Source organism: Anolis sagrei, chromosome 3, assembly GCF_037176765.1.
Source record: "Anolis sagrei isolate rAnoSag1 chromosome 3, rAnoSag1.mat, whole genome shotgun sequence".
Classification (NCBI taxonomy): Eukaryota; Metazoa; Chordata; class Lepidosauria; order Squamata; family Dactyloidae; genus Anolis; species Anolis sagrei.
Genome location: NC_090023.1, coordinates 76,075,048 through 76,092,027, shown reverse-complemented (window position 1 = coordinate 76,092,027; position 16,980 = coordinate 76,075,048). Strand labels below are relative to the sequence as shown.

General features: G+C 39.2%; 1 protein-coding gene across 3 annotated transcripts in view; it reads right to left on the bottom strand.

The window, feature by feature from the left end:
• The window catches only part of AGPAT3 (1-acylglycerol-3-phosphate O-acyltransferase 3), a 125,861-nt gene that overhangs the window by 50,159 nt on the left and 58,722 nt on the right, over positions 1-16,980 (bottom strand). The window contains exon 1 of one of the 3 annotated variants that reach the window (XM_060770253.2): positions 9,149-9,477. The exons of the other annotated variants lie outside the window; for them this stretch is intronic. The gene's annotated coding sequence lies outside the window, so the exon portion shown is untranslated. Of the gene's footprint in view, positions 1-9,148; positions 9,478-16,980 lie in introns of those variants that run through there. 3 annotated transcript variants of the gene reach the window in all.

Sequence of the window (16,980 nt, the reverse complement as noted above, 5' to 3'; positions counted from 1 at the left end):
AGTATAAGAAAATGATATAAGGTAGACATTTTTACAATCATTAAATAGTGAATTTAAAATTCATACAAAATAACAGCAAACCCCATTAAAAGACAATTGTCACAACTATTTGAAAACTGAAGGCTCGTTTAAATAAAAAGTTATTTGACTTTTTATTTTAAATAAAACTATTTTAACTCTGCCGCTGTATTTGTGTGCTTTTCACGTTTCCTATTTCAGTGCTTTCAATTACTCCAAGCCTTAGGGAAAGAGCAAGCTAGAAAGGCAATCAAACACCTATCACCTTTAGTTTGGGTTGGAAGGCAAATGCTGGCAAGGAAAGGGTCTTCAAAAGCAGTCGCTCCTATTCAGGAATTTTGAAATGGTGAGGAAGTCAAAAAGGTCAAATCAGGTCAAATTTTCTGAGTCCATTAAAACTGTACTCAAGTTATGCCCTTTTGGCTCAATCACATATAAGCCAAGTAGCTGTAAACTGACACAAATGCTTTTCAAATTTGGCAGACATATTTTTTTAAAAGTCATCCAACATTTGAAAAGATAATTTTTTTAATTTATTAAAAACCTCTTTATTTAAATACAACCAAAGCCAGTCCTCTCTAATAACAATAAATAGATCTAAACAGAAGCACGTAAACACTACTGAATACCCCTACTATACCCCTACAGAAAAATATATATCTAAAATTTACTTCTTTCCCTCTAGCCCAAAAACAACTATATGAAACCATCTTCTTATTACTGCACAGTATATAATCATATCTTCAACCTAATAAGTAAAAAAAAAGCAAAGTTTAATCCTCAACACCCACAATTATCTTCACATAGAATCATAGAACCATAGAGTTGGAAGAGACTTCGTGAGCCATCCAGTCCAATCCCCTGCCAAGCAGGAAAATGGCATTTTCCTGACAGATGGCCATCCAGCCTCTGTTTAAAAGATTCCAAAGAAGGAGACTCTATCACAGTCCAGGGCAGAGAGCGCTGAACAGCTCTCACAGTTAGGAAGTTCTTCCTAATGTTCAGGTGGAATCTCCTTTCTTGTAGCCTGAAGCCATTGTTCCCCGTCCTAGTTGCCAGGGCAGTAGAAAACAAGCCTGCTCCCTCCTCCCTATGACTTCCCCTCACATATTTATTACATGGCCCTCATTATGTCTCCTCTCAGTCTTCTTTTTTGCAGGCTAAACATGCCGAGCTCTTTAAGCCACCCCTCATAAGACTTGTTCTCCAGACCCTTGATTATTTTAGTCACCCTTCTCTGGACACACACCAGCTTATCAATATATCCCTTAAACTGCGGTGCCTAGAATTAGATACAGTATTCCAGGTATGATCTGACCAAGGCAAAATAGAGGGGTAGCATGACTTCCCTGGATCTAGACCAGGGGTCCTCAAACTAAGGCCCGGTGGCTGGATATGGCCCTCCAAGGTCATTTACCAGACCCTCGCTCAGGGTCAACCTAAGTCTGAAATGACTTGAAAGCCACAGCAGCAGCAACAATCCTATCTCATCAGCCAAAAGTAGGCCCACACTTCCCACTGAAATACTAATAGGTTTATATTTGTTAAAATTGTTCTTCATTTTAATTATTGTTTTTAAGTGTTTTTGCACTACAAATTCTTTCTCACACATACTACTGTCGAGCTGTATCCTTCTTTACAGAAGTTTAAAAGGGTTACTGGTTCTTAATAAAAGTTGTCTAATGAGGTCTTTATAATCAAATTGGATAATTTATCCACCTGTCATTTCAAACATCTTCAAACCCACTTTTCTTATGTTGGCAAATCCGTAGTCATCCATAGGTAAAGGTAAAGGTTTTCCCCTGACATTAAGCACAGTCGTGTCCGACCCTGGGGGGTTGGTGCTCATCTCCATTTCTAAGCTGAAGAGCTGGCGCTGCCCGTAGACACCTCCAAGGTCATGTGGCCAGCATGACTGCATGGAGCGCTATCCATGCATCATCCATATCGGAACATAAAATATCCCCATTGCTAAGACCACATAGTGTCCCAGTTCTCTCTCTTTTTGACCATGCATTCTTTAACTTGTCCTTCTGCCAATTCTATTCTCAACAACAACAACAACAACAACAACAATAATAATAATAATAATTTTTACAAGAATTTGAAGAGAGCATTTTGCAAAGTCATGAATGGTGGTTTCTCACTTGCATAGACATGGGTACGGCACCCATAAACTACTGCACAGGACTAAACAAATCTTGCCAGTATATATAGGTCAGCGAGCAACACACAGGATAAGAATTCAATCCAATTAAACTATGCTCTTCTTTAAGGTTTCCTAAAATACCCCGACTGCAAACTTGAAATACAAGCATGCATAAAAAGTAATGGGAATGTAACATGAACACATATTTTTTCTATACAGCAGCATACAATCTCATTTGCAAACATGATGTAGATTCCAAATTTGAACGTACCAAATAGAGCCAGCAGTTTGCCGAAGAAAGGGTTGGATTGAATGGCCCAAGAGGTCTCTTCCAATTCTATGATTCTATGAAAAAGCTTTAAAATATTTAATATTGTAATCATAAAGTGCTGATTACCATATTAAATATTGTTCTTTTAAATCAACGATCATTCTGTTTCTTTTCTTGAACCGGAAACTGAAAAATATTATACTGTCTCAGTGTGCAAGGAATTGGATTGGGGGAGGGGGGAATAGAGGAAAAAAATTGTAAAATAGCAAAGCAGTATATTCAACAGATCTGAAAGCAAACCAATTATTAGAAAGAGTTAAATTCAGATGTCCTCTGATGTCCTTAGTACCCTCATTGGAAAGTGAGCTCACTTATCTTTTCCTGGAATTGTTCCTGTTTGTAATGACCAATATGAACAAGACTAATCTAGTTGCTGGCTAGAAGCACTTTAGCTTCACTGCTTAAGCAAATTCCAAGTTGACAGGATGCCATTAACTCCCCAAATTGGCTCTTTATTGTACCGTCAGAACCTCTTGGAATATTAAGGCAGCCAATTCCCTTTCACAGCCTTTGTGTATATGTCAAAACATCCAACAAATCAAAAATTTTATTAGATTCCTCATATGGCATCATCTCAGGTGCTCCCTAGTTGTGACCATCTCTTTTACACACCCAACTAAAAGGTCCATGCCATCGGCTCAAGGCAAAAGAGTACTGAAGTTCAGTATAGACAGGCTGAGCATCCCTTTTCTGGAATTCCAAAATCCAAAACTGTTCACATGAGTGGCTGAGAGAGTGACACCTTTGTTTTTTATTAGTTGAATGTATACAAACTTTGTTTCATGCTCAAAATTATTAAAATATTGTTTATAGAATTATTTTCAGGCTATGTACATAAGGTAAATATGAAAATAAATGAATTTCATGTTCAGACTTGGGTCCCATCTCCAAGACATCTCTATATTGACACTCTGGCACTTTAGTTGTGAATTGATGGCAGCTAATTTTAACTACAGATGGTCTGCATTTTAAAATTGTGTTATTATATTTTATGTATTAATAGCGGTTGTTTTTTTGTGTGATATTGTTTTATACTTATGCACTGTTTATGTTATATGCCGCACTTTGGAGTGCCTTGTATACATCCCGTGTTCCTTTGGGGAGATGGTGGCGGAATATAAACAAAGTTTATTATTATTATTTTATATGTATGTACATGAAAATATTGGTATTCCAATATATTTTTTTAAATGTAAAATCCAAAACACTTCCAGTCGCAAGCATTTTGGATAAGGAATACTCAATCTGTACCTGGATATAAGCTGAAAATATTATGACAAAATAATAACTTTTTCTGTGTCAATGCTGGAATAGGGACCCAGTGCAAAGGAAGTGACAACAGGTAGTCTTAATAGTTCTTATAGGCAGCCTCTATTAAAAATGGTTGTTACAGTCTCTCTGCTGGGAAGGTTATGCAGGAGAAGGTCTTTTTAAAAATGCCCTACCAGAAGTGCCTCAAAGTCATAGATACACAGCATTCTTCAGGCTCCCCCATGTTGCTAATGGATGCTGTTCAGGCCAAAAAAGGTGGCGAAGGAGGAAAAGCTGCCTTTTTCTCTCCAGTTTGGACAAAGGAACTGTAATGGACTGGGAGCCCTTCTAACTTCTGCATCCTGTCACTATCTTCCACATAGAGCAGGTTCCACATAGAGGCAGGTTGCTTTCCATGCTTTTTTTCTCCCCTATTTTTTAATGCAACCCTACATGTTGTTTAATAATATCAGAAATGCAATTTACACAAATGCACACACCACTGTAACTCTCAAATAAACAGTTCTTCTCCTTCTGTTTAGCTGTTCGTAAGTATGTTCTCTCTATGCATTTTTAAAATGAGAGGAAAACACTTACTTCTTACATGCCCTCATGGAATCATAGAGTTGGAAGAGACCTCATGGGCCATCCAGTCCAACCCCCTGCCAAGGAGGAATATTGCATTCAGAGCCCCCCTGACAGAGGGTCATCCAACCTCTGTTTAAAGGCCTCCAAAGAAAGAGCCTCCACCACACTTCAGGGCAGAGAGTTCCACTGCTAAACAGCTCTCACAGTTAGGAAGTTCTTCCTCATGTTCAGGTGAAATCTCCTCGATATATCCATGGGTCAAAGCAAACTCTATAATTCTGGCCTCCAAACCTGCTCTCGACTTATGAATAAGGGTGCCTTATACACTATTATATAATATTATATATTATACACTTATTTTCCCAGAGCAAGGGAATTCAATCCAGCTTCTTTCTAGTATGTCTAGGCCCATTCAAATGCATTTGCTTATTGAAGACATTTATAATCCCTACCCCAAATTATTTTCCCAAGAGAATGTAAGATTCCCACAGATCAATATAAAAATAAAATGACATAAATTAAGCCAATGAAAAAAGTAGCACAATATCATCAATTCAAAATAAAAGTCATACTTTCCTGGCAAGCTGCTTAATTTTGGTGGGGGCACCACTCCCCAAAACACACTTTCCTTAGTTGCTATCCTTTGAAGGTAGAGACTCAGAAAATGACTTCAGTTCAAATTGATACTACCACCACTCTTCAATTTTAATAGATAGAATAATTTCAATATGCTTATATTACAATATTTACTGTTACTTCAAAAAGAATTCTACAATTTAGTTTAAATATGATGAGGTGGCCTTACTTAAGGCAAACAAGGAATTGTTGCTGGAATTATTAAAAAAAAAACAGTACAATGAGCAATACAGAAAGTTAACAACCTGCTACAGCACTTTATCAATTCATCCCAATGGCAAAAAGGAATGAGATCGACAAAAATAGAAAATCATGGGCAAGTTTTAGAAAGGAACAACTGCAGTCCAGATACCTGAAACAGATGGACTAGTTTCTGCCGTAATATATTTATTGCCAATCACATTAATAGGAAGTACAGTTGCCCCACAACATTTGGTTTTACTTTCATGCATTTGATTATTCATGGTTTATTTGTTGCCACCTCTGATGCTGCCTTAAGACACTCAACATAGGGACTCCAATAACACTGGTGTTCAACTTGAGCTATGTTTTGCATAGTTAGCAGTTAAATCTTTGGTTGTTGGGAGGTAATGAAACTGGCAGTGTATCTGGGCCTGGCCAGGCATGCGTTCCCTTAATCACTTATCCACTTGTTTGGATGGCAAGGAAGGGGCTGCAGGAGTGGGAAGAGAGGGGGCACACAGGTTCCCTTACCCACTTTCCCATTAAATCCAGTGGGTGGAGTTGGAAGGAAACTTGTCCAATGTGGGCTAGGCAAAACTACGGTGAGGTGGATCTGTAATTGGTTAAGTGGACGAACACAGAGAGTGCTCACTAATGCTTCCTCTTCATCTTGGAAAGAAGTGACAAGTGGAGTGCCGCAGGGTTCCGTCCTGGGCCCGGTCCTGTTCAACATCTTTATTAATGACTTAGATGAAGGGCTAGAAGGCATGATCATCAAGTTTGCAGATGACACCAAATTGGGAGGGATAGCCAATAGTCCAGAGGACAGGAGCAGAATTCAAAACGATCTTGACAGATTAGAGAGATGGGCCAAAACTAACAAAATGAAGTTCAACAGCGACAAATGCAAGATACTCCACTCTGGCAGAAAAAACGAAATGCAAAGATACAGAATGGGTGACGCCTGGCTCGAGAGCAGTACGTGTGAAAAAGATCTTGAAGTCCTCGTGGACAACAAGTTAAACATGAGCCAACAATGTGACGTGGCGGCAAAAAAAGCCAATGGGATTTTGGCCTGCATCAATAGGAGCATAGTGTCTAGATCTAAGGAAGTAATGCTACCCCTCTATTCTGCTTTGGTTAGACCACACCTGGAATATTGTGTCCAATTCTGGGCGCCACAATTCAAGAGAGATATTGACAAGCTGGAATGTGTCCAGAGGAGGGCGACTAAAATGATCAAGGGTCTGGAGAACAAGCCCTATGAGGAGCGGCTTAGGGAACTGGGCATGTTTAGCCTGAAGAAGAGAAGGCTGAGAGGAGATATGATAGCCATGTATAAATATGTGAGAGGAAGCCACAGGGAGGAGGGAGCAAGCTTGTTTTCTGCTTCCTTGGAGACTAGGACGCGGAACAATGGCTTCAAACTACAAGAGAGGAGATTCCATCTGAACATTAGGAAGAACTTCCTGACTGTGAGAGCCGTTCAGCAGTGGAACTCTCTGCCCCGGAGTGTGGTGGAGGCTCCTTCTTTGGAAGCTTTTAAACAGAGGCTGGATGGCCATTTGTCAGGGGTGATTTGAATGCAATATTCCTGCTTCTTGGCAGGGGGTTGGACTGGATGGCCCATGAGGTCTCTTCCAACTCATTAATTCTATGATTCTATGATTCTATGATTCATTGGGAGGAAGGAGAGTTTAACTCTCCCCTCACTTACTCACTCAGGTAAAGGGACAGGGGATGGACTGGAAGGAGGAACGGTGAATTCCCTTGGTCATTCACTTAGACTGGAGGAGATGCCATAGAATAATAAAAGGATATGGTGCATGGGTCTTCAATGTGGATGGAAGGAGTGCCTCCACTGTAAGAGTTACCGCTGCAGGCCCTACCCACTCCCCTTGCCCTTCTTCCATCCCTGCCAACATCCTGCCCACCCACCCTGGTTGTCTCATCATCCCCATATGTTTTCCGCTCCCTTCATTCATCCCAGAGACCCATGCACCACTTTTTCCAACTTCCTTCAACTTCCCCATCCCTTTCCCCACACTTCTGCCAACCCAAGCAACTGAGAGTACAAGGAATGTATATAGTACAAGTGTGTGTGTGTCAAGTAAGGTTGGGGAGAGTAGATATTCTCGAGTTTTCCATTTTTATACTGGGACTGCCCCTCTAACACCCATTAAAAGTTGAGAGCCAACTGTACCTACAATCTGTTAGTACAGAAATACATAGGAGTAGAACTGAAGTAAGTGTGGATGCTTTCCTCTGCAATTAAATGTCTTGACCAATGCTGTGTTATGATGTGTATACTGTATATACTGTAATCACATGTTTATTAATTTTTAAAGAAATAATAGAAACAGTGTGGCACAGAATGAGAAGTGTATTATAAATTCTTCCTGTCATGTGTTCAAACTTACCAGTATCATAACAGATACTATGGGCATCTGGTATCTGGGATTTCGCTCAGTGCTTTTATTAGTATACCAGCATTATACACATACAAACTAGGCCACTGGAAGTTCAAGGTTATAACCCTACATGCCCTTAACTGGGAGTAATCTATTGTGACAAAAGTGAGATTTACTTTGGAGTAAACATGCTCAAGGCCCTCTCCAGCCCCCAGCAAGACTAAAGTGCTGTTAAGAGTCCACAACTATAAAAAGCCTTGCTTGTTAAAAGGTCATCTACTTCTATTTTCGACTACCAATTTTGCTGTAACTAACATAGCAAGAGCATTATGTATTTCCTTTGTGAAAGACAAAGTGAACTAAACAGATGTATCTGCAATTCAAATATAATCCTGAATAAGTTCAAGTAAAGAACACAGCTTTGCACGTATTAATAAAATATCCTTGTTAATAATAATAATAATAATAGTTGTTGTTGTTGTTGTTGTTGTTTTCTATCCCACCTTTTTCCCAAAGTGCACTATGGTGCGTTATCCTCTATATTTGATTCTTTGACAGGCCCAGCACCATAAACTTGGAAAAACTACCAGAAACTGGTAGCAGGAAAGGTCGCCAGGTCCAAGAAGAGAAGCAGAAAAGGGGATGTTTGTCTGTTTGCATGCAGACATATGCACAATGTAAACATTGGGTGCACTCTTGGAGAAAGGTGTGTGTACACGAGAAAGGGTCTGCATGGATACATGGTTGGTGATCTGAGGTGAGAAAGGACATGTGAATGGTAATCCAAAATGAGAAATACTTTGAAAAAGACAGACACGGAAAATGGGAAGGAAACTTTTGTTGTGGCCATCAATTGATTTCTTCAGGTGCTTAGTTGGACATGCAACCACAGGATGAAAAAGGTGTGCACAGAGGCTGTCATTCAAGTGGGGGAAATGGGAGAACTGGATAGTTGGGGAGGGTGAAGCAGAGCTTACTTTCTGTGAAATGGATTTCTGTTGGAGCCAAAAATTATGGGTCAAAAGAATAATTCTGTATTTTGGGACCCAAATCTCACCACAGCCCTATAAAGAGCATTAGAGTAGTGGAAGGTACATAATCCATAGCATTACATTCTTTCCAGTCATTTGCACTGTCTTTACACCAATCAGAATATCTAAACGGGAATATTTCCTCATGGTATTATATTAAAACTTTTAACCAAAAGAGAAACTCAACAGAAAAAACACACCCTGATGTTGTTAGTCTCTATAAAAACTTCCATAGCTACTAAAACAGCTATTACAGATTTACACACTCAACTAAGTAAACAAGTCAGTAGTGACCAGAAAAAGTAGTAAATTACAAGATTGGGATGAAGAATCTACACACAATAGCATGAAACTAGACTACCAGTCCTTGTTTACATTCCCTTTCACATTTCCCATTCCATCACAAAACAACTAAATTCTTCAAACAACCCATTCCAATATCAATAAGGAAGGAAATCCAACAAAGCAAAGTGAACAGGAAGACATGTGAGGCCCATGCCTTCTTTGGGAAACAACCCCACAAAAAGCTGTTGTGTAAGACACTACTTACCAATACAAGTAATAGACTAATGCCAGGGCGATCAACGTAGCACAAACTCCGGCTAACAAACATATTCCTGATTGGTTTGACAGCATCTTTACAATTCAGGTTTGTTTTGCTTTTTCAGAACACGTTAGTAAAAGGCGGGAAAATACACAATAGGAAAACCAGGAAGATGTCAGTCCCTTTGCGAAGAACAAATCAGTCTTGACAAGAAGGAAGGATTACGACGAGAAAAGCACACTGTTGCAAATCTGGAAATGCTGCCGTTCTTAAAGGCTCATTCTTCAGCGATGAGAGAAGAGTTGGTATCCTTGTTATTGTAGCAGAATCTTGGTTAAATCATAGACATTTTCAAAGGTCTAATAACATAAAAAATTAATATAACCGCGATATCTAAGTGGACAAAATAGTAAATACTTCTTGACAAATGTTACTGTCAGTGTCGACATATCAAGCCTTTGCCCTAATCCAATAATCGTCTTAAGGCAAATTGCCGTGCTACGCTTCACAAGAATATCTTGCATTGTATAATGCAGAGAGAAGGAAGAGAATAGAAAAATAAACACAGGCATCAGATATTTTTTTCTAAAGCAAGATAGTTCTATTATGTCTATTTTTCTAGTGTTTCATTCTTTCAGAATAGTCGCACTATAATGATAACAAAAACCAAAAGCTGGGAGAATTTCATTCAGCCATCTCCAAAACATAAAATACAACTGCAAACCTTCAAAGCTTCATTGGCTTCTTTACCAAGTAAAAATGTTCAAAATCTCAGGCCTACATTTTATCTGAGATGCTGTTAGTTAGGATGGAATTAAGGCTTTTCCATACATACTGAGGTCATTCCCCTTCTTGGCCTTGAGGACTAGGGACACAGAACAATAAAAAAATTCAGCTCCATTAGCAACAGAAAAATAACTTCTCTTGAGATCCCGTTCTCCTGTCTTATACCAAGCTAATAACAACAAAACTTTATATATACCGCTCTATCTCCCCGAGGGGACTCAGAGCGGTTTCCAATAACATAATCAATACATACAAAGAAAACAGCATAAACATAAAATTAACAAGACAATATAAGCATTAAAATGTCTCCTTTCATAGGGAGATGATTTCTCAAGGAGTCCCTGCACTCTTAAAATCTGGAAAAACCTTGATGAACATGCCACATTTTAGTTTCAGTGAAAGAGACAGAAAATCTCAAAGAGTTTGGGGTGTTGTTTTTCTTTAAAAGCCAAATGTCACAATTCAATATGAGTGTGCTGGATAAATACAAGGGGAAAGTCAGATTGTATTTTCATAAGGAATTATACAATCAGGCCACTGACTGGTCAACTGACACATATTATTTGTCAAGCAAAGTAGTCAAATTAATATAAGACATTCCATGAAGCTCAAAATATCTTTACGTTAAGTGGTAAGCCTATTGTTTTAATTGTATCGTGAGTAAGGTGTCTGTTCTCCAGCTCAGCAAAATCAAAGAGTATGTGAAAATACAGATACACACTGAGACCTAGGAAAGAGTCCCAGAATCCTAATCAAGTCCCATAATCGTAATCATGCTAATAGGTGGATCCGGACAGTGTAATCCAAAATGTAATTTGTGAAGCTCTGCATGCACCTACCTATTTTACTTTATTTTGGATCTAAACATTTGGAGCAGACATGGCTGCCCTATTACAATGCTATCTATGTTTTATGAAAGCCTGAGCTCCAAAGTAAGACTCCAAAGTAAGATTGTGGAATATTGCTCACAAACATAAAATGTTCATCTAAATTTAGACTTTAATTACACGTTTGCAACAGTTAACAGCATAGCTCTCCCCCGTCCTCTGAGACTGAGAGACAGGGAAACATGCTGTCAACCATTATGAAAATATAGTCAGGATGTAAGTGACAGAAGGATCTAGGCAATTCACACTGTAATTGAACAGTATTTGACTATCCATATTTCACTTTCAGGAGGAAAGGTGGCATAACGTGTCATTAACTGACTTTTTAAAGACTTGTTGTATGCTTTCAAGTCATTTCTGACTTATCACGACCCTAAGGCAACCCTATCATGTGGTTTTCTAGGCATGAATTGTTTTAGAGGTTAAAGAGACAAGAGGTTAAAATTTTCACATTGAGCCAAGGTCATCTTTGCTCAACCTTCTCAAACATGTATAATTCATTTTACACAGCACACATCTAAATAAACTTGTTTGTTTTCTAAAGTGAGATATCGGGACAGTTCTTGATGGAATTAATGAAATGGAAAACAAGTCATTTCCATTAATAAAATTGTCAACTGATAGACTTGTGGATGACAAGGATGTTTTGCTTCTCACTCCAATGGTTAGTTCGGGCCAACTTTAACATATTATTAAAAATGTATCAAGCATGGGTGCATATACTAAATGTTTGTCTCGCTAAAATCAACAACACAATCTTTTTTGAGGAATGTCTTACTAGGAAAATCACAGGATCTGCATGGACTTCTCAGGTTCAATGTGTACTATCTCTAGGAACCAGAGAGCCATTGCCAGTCAGTGCGCAGTCAACAGTGCACAGGATCTGCCGGGCTTTAGCACAGCTGGTAAATCATCATCAGTGATAAGATCTACCAACTGAAAGGTTGCCAGTTTGAAGCCCTGGGTCAGCGTAAGCTGGCAACTGTCAGCCATCTTACTGTTGGGCTAAGCAGTTTGAAAACAGCTTGAGCTGTAATTAGAGAAATTAGGTATCACTAAAAAAAGGAGAAGAGGTATTTTATGATCCCATAAAGAAAAAAGATCAAGAAAATCCCTGGTGCCCAAAAGGAAGGAGGAAGTCCTGATGGCTCTTTGTCATAGATGATGGAGCGACAGCCTCCCCCCCCCCCCCTAGCTGGATTCGAGTACAACCTTCCAAGGCACCAAAAAGCTGGACGTTGACGCAGCATACCTTCGATCTGTTCTGCCTGTCTCTGTATTGTCTATCCAAAACGGCATTGAATGTTTGCTGTGTATGTGTACTGAGATCTGTCCTGAGTCCCCTTGGGGAGAAAGGATGGAATATAAATAAAGTGTTGTTATTATTGTTGTTGTTGACCTACAGATGGACCTATAGGTCCATTTGGCATATGTTTGCCTTCTATCTCATGGATCTTTATAATTCCTTCTACACTTAAAGGATGTTGAATTCTAAACTATCTTTCAGAACCATAACAACAACAACAACAACTTTATTTTCATACCCCACCACCATCTTCCCGAAGGGACTCGGAGTGGCTTACAAGGAGACCAAGCCCGACATACAACAAAATTAACTAGCTAAAACATGGTTAAAAACATAATGACATATAATATAACATAAACAGTCTCATTAAAACAATTAAGAATGGCAAAGTATAAAAACATCGTAAAAGTGTATCAAACATTTACATGTATAAATTAGCAAAATGAGTCATATTGCAATTCCCAATCCTAATAATAATAATAACAATAACAATAACAACAACAACTATATTTTTGTACCCCATCTCCATCTCCCCGAAGGGACTCGGAGCGGTTTACATGGGGAGAAGCCCGATCGGCACAGTTAAAATATAATACATTAAAATTCATAAAACAGCAACAAGCAAAATAAAACAACAATGGCACAACACAATATAAAAACAACAATCAAACAGACAACCAGTAGCCTGAAAACGCAATACAGTTCTGGGCTGGGGGGGGGGGGGGGGGCTGTCAATGCAATCAGTTGTGAGGAAGGGCTGATAGATAAAACACAAATGCCAGGTGACAAAAATTGGGTGTAAAGGGCAAAATAAGATGGAATACTATATCTCTAGGCAGGGGCTGTAGTAAAGTGAAGGGACTGGAATTTTTCTTAAAGTAACTACAACACTACCATTTATCATTGTGTGCAATGGAACTCAGTTCCATGTTTTGTTTTTAGGGGAAGAGTGCAGATAACCTTGAAAAAAGGGTAGACATTTGGAATAATTAATGCAATGGGTGCTGTTTTACATCTCTGGCAAGCTTAAAATGACAGCGGTGGGGCATTTATGTGATTCAGTAATACTAGCCTTTGAGTAATAGGAAAAGAAATTAAAAAGGAGTGTGTTATTAGTATAGAATGGCCTTCATACAGTTAAGCACTCAAAGTCGTCTTTTGAATTGTTGAAAATAACCAATACTAATTATACGAAGTTGGCAGTGTTACCTACAATGTTGTGATTTCCTATATTAAAGTTATGCAAAATCTTTCATCCATCATGTGGGCCTTTAAAAGAAAAAAAATCATGAAGAATAATGTGCAAAATTGTGCATATAAATCCTGTAATTAGGAATGCATCCAGGAAAATGACTTTTCTAGTCCATGTATTCAGGAGCCAAGGAAGATAAAGCTTCTTCACTGAAGTACAGTCACTCCCATACCAACGGGCAGTGAACTACTGTCAAAAAGGAGTTGGCTATGGCACCAAGCCTATTTTGCAGGCATGGTTCAGCACTCTGAATAGCTCCTTTAAAGTGTAAAATAAAACCTGGAGCAATAACCAAATGATATGTTATAACAAACAGAGACAGAGGTACATATGAACCAAAACTGCTGTGATAAGTTCAGGTGCAAACTCTGTTCCTATGTCTATTGGGACAACACGCTCAGGAGAAGTAGTAACGTCAGATATGTCAAGAATTCATTCATCTGCTCATCATCTTATGAAATACTGCCAGTAATGCCTTTAATATATATTTTATAGAAATACGTTTTAATAAGTATCTTTTATAGAAATACATTTCAATATGTGTGTTTATAGAATTTTTGCAATGTTTGTGTGTTTTGACCGTGCTGTGATCTGCCTCAAGGAGAGGCAGGTAAAGAATAAAATTACTATTATTACTATTATTATTATTATTATTATTATTATTATTATTATTATTATTATGCTTTCTGCAAAGGGCATACAAGCGATGCAAAAAATCAAATAGACAAAGGATATATATCATCAGAAAACAGAAATATTCAAAAAATGGTAAGTGGGCGCACCAAAAGACTATGGAGATTATCACACTACACTTTAAAGAGTTGCTATCCCACTTTAAATCCTGTGGCTGCCAGGGATTTGTAGTTTAGTGCGGTCCAGAACTTTTCCGGATGAGAATTTTGAAGGCCCATGCCCAAACTGCAAATCCCAGGATTCCACAGGATACAGTGGGATAGCAACTCTTTAATAGTGTAGTGTGATAATTTCTTATGCCTCTGATGCTGAGATCACTATTTTTGAACAATAGATTTTCCAAAGTAGCTGAACATTAAACCACTGAACTACAATGTAACCAAAACAATCCATCTTTATCACCTGTGATTTCAACTAGGATAGAAGGTCTTTAATCACACACACAAGAATCATAGAATCATAGAATCAAAGAGTTGGAAGAGACCTCATGGGCCATCCAGTCCAACCCCCTGCCAAGAAGCAGGAATATTGCATTCAAATCACCCCTGACAAATGGCCATCCAGCCTCTGCTTAAAAGCTTCCAAAGAAGGAGCCTCCACCACATTCTGGGGCAGAGAGTTCCACTGCTGAACGGCTCTCACAGTCAGGAAGTTCTTCCTAATGTTCAGATGGAATCTCCTCTCTTGTAGTTTGAAGCCATTGTTCCGCGTCCTAGTCTCCAAGGAAGCAGAAAACAAGCTTGCTCCCTCCTCCCTGTGGCTTCCTCTCACATATTTATACATGGCTATCATATCTCCTCTCAGCCTTCTCTTCTTCAGGCTAAACATGCCCAGTTCCCTAAGCCGCTCCTCATAGGGCTTGTTCTCCAGACCCTTGATCTTTTTAGTCACCCTCCTCTGGACACATTCCAGCTTGTCAATATCTCTCTTGAATTGTGGTGCCCAGAATTGGACACAATATTCCAGATGTGGTCTAACCAAAGCAGAATAGAGGGGTAGCATTACTTCCTTAGATCTAGACACTATGCTCCTATTGATGCAGGCCAAAATCCCATTGGCTTTTTTTGCCGCCCGATCACATTGTTGGCTCATGTTTAACTTGTTGTCCACGAGGACTCCAAGATCTTTTTCACACGTACTGCTCTCGAGCCAGGCGTCACCCATTCTGTATCTTTGCATTTCATTTTTTCTGCCAAAGTGGAGTATCTTGCATTTGTCACTGTTGAACTTCATTTTGTTAGTTTTGGCCCATCTCTCTAATCTGTCAAGATCGTTTTGAATCCTGCTCCTGTCCTCTGGACTATTGGCTATCCCTCCCAATTTGGTGTCGTCTGCAAACTTGATGATCTTGCCTTCTAGCCCTTCATCTAAGTCATTAATAAAGATGTTGAACAGGACCGGGCCCAGGACGGAACCCTGCGGCACTCCACTTGTCACTTCTTTCCAAGATGAAGAGGAAGCATTAGTGAGCACTCTCTGTGTTCGTCCACTTAACCAATTACAGATCCACCTCACCGTAGTTTTGCCTAGCCCACATTGGACTAGTTTCCTTGCCAGAAGGTCATGGGGGACCTTATCGAAGGCCTTACTGAAATCCAGGTACGCTACATCCACGGCATTCCCCGCATCTACCCAGCTTGTAGCTCTATCGAAGAAAGAGATCAGATTAGTCTGACATGACTTGTTTTTGATAAATCCATGTTGACTATTAGCGATGACTGCATTTGTTTCTAAGTGTTTGCAGACCGCTTCCTTAACAATCTTTTCCAGAATCTTGCCCGGTATCGACGTGAGGCTGACCGGACGGTAGTTGTTTGGGTCGTCCTTTTTTCCCTTCTTGAAGATTGGGACCACATTGGCCCTCCTCCAATCTGCTGGAACTTCTCCCGTTCTCCAAGAACTCTCAAAGATGGTTGCCAATGGTTCCGAAATGACTTCCGCTAGTTCTTTCAATACTCTGGGGTGTAGTTGATCTGGCCCTGGGGACTTGAACTCATTAAGAGCGGCCAGGTATTCCTGGACGACTTCTTTCCCAATTTGGGGTTGGATGTCCTCCAATCCCTCATCCACTCCATCTTGCTGAGGTTGAAGACTCTCTTTTTGTGAGAAGACCGAGGCAAAGAAGGCATTAAATAGTTCTGCCTTTTCCCTATCCCCTGTCAGCATTGCCCCATCTTCTCCTCGAAGAGGTCCTATCGCCTCCTTGTTTTTCCTTTTTCTACTGACATAAGAATAGAAGCCCTTTTCATTGTTTTTAATGTCCCTGGCAAGTCTGAGCTCGTTTTTTGCTTTAGCCTTGCGGACCTTTTCCCTACAGGTGTTGGCTATTTGTTTGAATTCTTCTTTGGTGATTTCTTCCTTTTTCCACTTCTTGTGCATGTCTCTTTTGTGTCTTAGCACAGTTAGAAGTTCTTTGGACATCCATTCTGGCTTCTTTGCACTTGTCCTATTTTTTCTCTTTGTTGGCACGGTTTGCAATTGCAATTCAAGATACTTGTGTTATCATGCAGACTCCATTGTGAATGGCTCTTGTTAAATTTTAATTGTCATTGTCTACTCAGAGGACAATAGCTGCCCCCAAGATTGTGGAACGACCTGCCAGAAGAGCTATCTAAAGACCTATCTCTTCCAACAAGCCCACGCAACCAATTTTTCAAAACGTATTTTAAACAGATGTCCTTTGTTTAATTTCTCTTTTGAGTATTTTAATGTGTTTTTAGAAATACATTTTAATATGTACCTTTTATAGAAATACATTTTAGTATGTGTATCTGTGGTATTTTTAGAATGTTTATGTTTTTAATTATTCTGTCACCCACCTTGAGCCACTAGGAGAGGTGGGTAAGAAATAAAATAATAATAATAGTAACAGTAGTAGTAGTAGTAGTAGTAGTAATAATAATAATAATAAGTC